The 6,278-nt window shown below is 34.0% G+C and overlaps 1 long non-coding RNA gene across 1 annotated transcript; it reads right to left on the reverse strand.

Annotated features, from left to right (window-relative positions):
* Positions 1-1,679: 1,679 nt before the first annotated feature.
* On the reverse strand, positions 1,680-3,067 carry LOC122142301. Its single transcript, XR_006158506.1, has 3 exons — positions 3,025-3,067; positions 2,709-2,768; positions 1,680-1,810 (listed from the first exon to the last, which is right to left on the reverse strand). It is a non-coding gene; the product is annotated as an uncharacterized LOC122142301 (long non-coding RNA).
* Between the last annotated feature and the right edge of the window lie 3,211 nt (positions 3,068-6,278).

Consider the following 6,278-nt stretch of genomic DNA (forward strand, 5'->3'; position numbering starts at 1 on the left):
GATTAAATCCAGAAGGACAATACAACATACAGATTTAAGACTGAACACAAACACCAAACACCATGTCAAACTCAAAAAATTTAAATGTATATGAACACATCGTGACAATGCAGCTTTATAATCACATAAAAAGGACACTTTCAAAAGCATTTATCTAACTAGCTATGGGATTTATTTTTTTACTTATTAAACATTTTATGTATCCCAGTGCTCCATGCTGTTTCTTTCTTCTCCTGCCCTCTTCTTGATGTTTTCCAGTTTCTTTCTTCTCCCATTTATTTCTTTCAGCTTCTCAATCAGATAATCAATGTGCTGTAGTGTAAACAGTGAATCAGTGTTGAGTGCAATTTTCTCCAAAGTTTGCACGCAGTGATAAGCTTCAATGACCAACTTTACTTTCTTCTCCAGAGTATCCACACAGTGATTCTTCCATCTTTGTGGCCATAGATACACTGTCTCCAATTTTGACATTATATTTCTTCTTCTTTTCTCATTTAATTCCTTTTTTTGTCTTTGTCTTTGTTTCATAAATTTTTGTTTCCTTGACATGTTTGCTGTAGTGGCATTTATTAGTGCACACTGTGCAGTGATTATTTTTCATCATGCTGCACCATGAGAGATCTTTGACCCACCAGCATCCTGGATAGTGGCAGTTCTCCTTACAGACAGTGCAGCATGTCGCTTTTTAGTCAAGCGCCACCTTTTTGGATCAATATCAACTCTATCTTTGTACTGCACTTTAACTTCATACTCAAAGTTCTTTTTTTGTCCTTAACATATTCCTTGTTTTTCTCCAGAGCTTCTTTAGTTTGTTTCAGCTCATTTTGCTTTTGTTCTACCTCTTGAACACGTGAGCGTAAATTGAAAATTCTTTTGCTTCCAACTGATTCCGTTGTTTGTAACACATCTCGAGTCATCAGTAAAGTTTTTTGGTTTTATGTTTTCAACAAACTTGAAAAAAATTTGCCATTCCTTTAAAGCTGCGATCCCATGATTGTTCCTGTGTCTTTTCATCGTCTTCATCATATTCTTCATCAGCGGGTTCTGACTGACAGTTGTTAAACAGGAAAAACACTGGCTGTTTCTTGTCATTCACTGCACACTGGATTTTAGCCACTTTAACAGCCGTCAGGGCATTTTTAGGACGCATCCCATCTGAGTGTGTGAAGAGCAAGACAATGTTTTCAGCAATATCTTTCCCAAATAAAGACTGAACAGCATCAAATATGTATACTTGTCTGTCAGAGAGTCGATTTACGCTTTGACTTGGTCTGCTTGGTCTGCTTTAATCACCAGACACACTGCATCTATTTTATGGATGCAGTCATCACTGCTTAAACCAAGCAAATGTCATTATCAATATCACGAGTGTCTCCATATCCTGGTGTGTCAATGATTGTTAAATCGATTGGACTCTCCGGTAGATAAAACCCATAAATAGTGATGCTGGAGGTCTGACTTTGAACTGAGAGCATATCACTCATCTGTTCAGACTGATGCTCATCTGTGATCTCAAACCAAACCTTGTCTTCTCTCTTCACACCCAACATGTAGTTGATCACCACATTGATCAGGATAGTTTGTTCTTGTTCCTGTTTCTCCCACCAGCAGAATGGTTATATGGGGTTTCTGTTATCTCAAAACATGTATTTGATCACCACATTGATCAGGATAGTTTGTTTATCATGAAGGTCTGTTCTTGGATTTAGACGATATCGAGCAGGAATACCGCTCCCATTAATACTACTACTTTGACTGATGATTTCAGCAATATTGTGCAGTTTTTGTTCTAAGCTGGTCATATTTTTGTCTGTCATATAAAGCAGAAAACAAAAGTTGCATGTGAATACACAGAAGAAAAAGTGTGTCGTTAGATCAAAGTAAAGAAACTACACTGATTACTTGTTACAAGTAATCAGTTTACTTTTTCTCAACTGAAAAAAAAGTAAGTTTGACCAAATCAAATTTCTATAGTCAACTGAAACTAAAAATGCACTTTCAACCAAATGTATTTTTTTATATTTTAGAAACAAAACAGTAATAACATAAGCTTTACCAGTCCACAGCCTAAAACAAATGCTCCACTCTTCTCCACAATGGTAACCCAGTGTTATAATAATTTCAACATAATTGAACATTGAACACTATGTTCTTTAGACTAAGGACAAGGAATATGCACTAGTTTCAGTGTAGTAATAGTAGTAACAATTGCTTTATCAATGATATAAGGCAAAATTATGCATATTTTCATCAACACCACCTTCACCATAATTCATCTTAAAATTTTGTAAAAATTTTAAACAAAATATTTTATTAAGTTTGATTAATTATGATTTAAATGCTACTTTACTGCCACATGCAGTGTATTTTATGAAATTAAAGAAAGCTTTACTTCAAGATCTATAATATAAGTATTGTTCATTGTTTGTTCATGTTGGTTAATAAATTAACTAATGTTAACAAATGACACCTTTATTGTAAAGTGTTACCAAAATGATTTTAACATCAGTGTTTAAATCTTGCTGAATTAAAAGGTTTTGTGAGTTATTTCTTTCAATAATCCAATAACTGTACATATTTATGAAATGTTTGTATGATCATTTTTGTTTAATTGTATTAAATGGTTGATTCAGTAAAATGTACTCTAACAGCCCTATTAAGAATACAAATAAAAGATTCAAATACCAGTGTGTAATCGTTCTTCCTACCTTTCAGTACAATCTGCCATGACTGGTTCCAGCTTAGAGAGTTCACCAGATGACTTTTTTCTAAACAAAGTAAATACATGTTAAATTCGTTACATAGACATAAATTCACAAAGACTTGACATAATTTACAATGTGATTTTTCCCCCCAGTGGAAACATAAATTTTTCCTTTTCTTTCTTTCTCTTATAAGCAGTAGTTATTAGCAAATATCTACATTATATGCCACAATCTAACATAATAATTTGAGATATAACTAAAATAATTACTAGACTGAGTCACAGAGTCTACACAAAAAGGAATACAAGTAAAATATTACCTGTTTGTAACAATGTTTCATTCTGTAACTCACTTCAGGAACTTGAACAAAGGAAGAGCCACAGTTGTATTTATACTGAGCCAACACCCATTTTGAAGATCACATGTTATGCAAGAAAGCATCAAACTATTTGTTTTCAAAGTTTCAGGTTTCAAACATGCATTTCCTACTGGAAAGATATGTGATGTTATTCACAACATAATGCATCAACAGGACTGTAGACAGTGGAGTGAAAGATTGGAATGATTTTGTTGTACTTCGACATATCGTGACAGTAATAGGAAGGAAGCTAAGATAGCTCTGCACATTAATGTACATTACAATGTACACTGTAAAGAGAAGTTACAGTAACTTGGATGCCAGTAAGTTACTGTAAAAATGTTTACAGTATTATTACTGCATTTTCATTTACAATACATTAATGTCTTTACTGTACTTTCATTTACAGTATTTTTTACGCTATTGTCATTTACAGTATCAGTACTGCAGTTTATTTTCATTTAGTTAACCATTTTTTTTTTTTTTACCTGTAACAGCACTGTAATCCATGTTTTAATCACCCCAACCCCATAAAAATCACAATTATTCATGAGCATTAGTTCTGACAATGTTCTTTTTTAATTGTTGAACATTTTCTTTTTAAAAGTACAAATTACAAAATGTTGACCTCTAGGATGCACTAGCTGAAAAAGGGCATCACCACAGTGCCATGGGGACTTTGTATCATGGCAAAATGTACACATACTGAAAAGCAAAACAGGCCTTACAAAAAAATAAACAAAATAAAATAATACATTAGAAATTAGTTTGTGTTGCTGTGTTAAATTTCAGTAATTTTTTCCAGTTAAAGTTGGCAAGCTCTCCGAAGAGAAACACCAGGAGAGGATTCAGGCTGATGTTTTTTCTTTGTACCCTCTTTCCAGAATTCCATCTGATCTGTGATTTTCAATGCATTGGGTGCCACAAAGGTTGACTGTCTGAATGAACCTGCAAGCACAAGAAGTGTTTAAAGAATTTGCACCATCAAACTTTGTGCTCCATGCACTTTGATGTTAATAAAAAAACATTATATACTACATTTGAAGCGCACCTACAAGAAAGGTATATAATTAGTTGATAATCCATCACATCAGGGCTGGATTGGGACAAAATAATTGGCCCCTGGCATTATGGCCCAGACCGGCCCACTACATAACGATCACAAATGTATGCAAATCCTATTCCATAAAAGCACTAAAGCCATGTAGTAAATTAGCTCAAAAGGGAAATGTATGTAAATAATTACAGTTAATTATGATTAATTAAAATTATTTATATCAGCTGCCAGTAGTAACTGTAGCAGCATTAAATTGCCACCAACCAATCTGTTCCGTCCAGTGAACATTCAGTGTAAGTTCATATCAACTCTAGTAAAAAGATACTTCCGTGGCCACAGAAAATACTTTCATACAGTATTAATGCATAAGAGCATGTAGTAAGGATCAAAATTGTAAAGGGACAATTAATTTGCATGGCAGAATCAGAAACTCATATAATTTGTGCACAAGAGTTTTATTAACTAAATACTAACACAAACTAGTCTAACAAACAAGACAATCACTCATACAGGGGAAAGGTACTGTAGCGTTTTCGCACACTCTTTGGTTTGGGTTGTTTTCTTTTATGCTGGGGTGCCAGACAGGATTTCTGTCATTAATTTAGTTCAGTTTCTGAAAACGTTCAAAGGTCTTGTAAAAGTCTGGTTTGTCTTTCACAAAACCCCTCACTTATTTGAGAAAAGAATTGAAATGCAATAATACCCCCCAAAAAAAAACTCTCTTAAATAGACCACTACTACAATCAATATGACAAACAACTAGAATTCATTCAAATATGTATATTAACAAATATCAACACAGTTTCAAGTGTCTCAAAAATGACTTTTTGGTTTGAGTATGAAAAAAGAAAAACAAAAAATAGTTCACAAATTGACCCACCACAAAGCTACAAAAAAGAAACAAAATTATTCCAAATCACAAGATCAGCAGTAATTCCCACAATTTAATACATATAGTTCCCATAGTCAATAAGGGAAAACCTATATAAATACATTTCTCCATGATGAAAAAACAGTCAACAGTCAAGTCACTTGAAAACAGTCATCAGAACTGGCCTAGTAGTGTACTCACGACGCCGTTTACTTTTAATAGTCTGGTCCACGTTTTGCTGGAACTTCCCAGATGTGAGTATACAGGCTGGAGGCTCCCAATCCGTCAATTCCACCCAGGTTTTAGAACTGCTCACTCGTACTGTTAGTCCTGCAGCGTCTAAACGACCATCCGCTATTACAGTTTTTTTTACAGATGCTAGGACACATTTCTCAATACTTAGTTCACTTTTGCAAAACTCTTCACACAGTTCTCTAACCAACTTTCAGCTTGGCAAAGCAGTTAATTTCACATTCAAAATGCACTACAACTACCAAAAACACTTTATTCAGGTCTCAAATCCTCATTCGTCCAGAACCTAGCAAAGGTTACAGCCGGCAAAACAACCTTGTGTCACCACAAAAATGACCTAAAAAACACCTAAACAACATGTAGCATTATACAATGTTTTTCTTGTGGTAAAACCAGGACACATCTTGTTTATAAATTCACTGCAATATATGTTACTGGAATGAATCAGGGAATGATGCAGAATTCGTCAATATTTATGTTGTTATTAATTTATTTTTTTTTTTTGCACTGAGTAATTCTAAAATACGAAGAATTTGATCTACAACCCACTGTACCGACCCAATATTAATGCTACTCTCTCGGTCTTATCATTTGGCAAGGTCTCATCACATCACATCTTATGTCATCTAGGGCATACACTAGGGAAAGATCTTTGATGCTGTTCCATCCCTGGCAATGTTCTGCTGTATGTCCAGGCATCAGGCTCATTGCGTCCAGTAGGGAATTTGATCATGTGGATAGTCATATTTATAATTGTTTTTATAGCATTTAATTTTAAGATTTAAAATATATTTAATTAAAATATTACTGTTGAAATGTAGCAAATTGCTGTCTTATTCAGTTTTGTATTAAGTTATTGTTTTGAACATCAGTTTAACAGTTTTGAAAACAGTATGTAACGTGCAAATTGGCCTGTACGTACAAAGAGTTTTGGCAGTTGTTGAGTGTCTGAGTGAGAAAAGAATTCATGAAATTTGAGAGATGTAGTCACTGAATGCATTTTGTGCCAAATCAATGATAATTGATCCTCAGTTT

Source organism: Cyprinus carpio, chromosome B24, assembly GCF_018340385.1.
Source record: "Cyprinus carpio isolate SPL01 chromosome B24, ASM1834038v1, whole genome shotgun sequence".
NCBI classification, from domain to species: Eukaryota; Metazoa; Chordata; class Actinopteri; order Cypriniformes; family Cyprinidae; genus Cyprinus; species Cyprinus carpio.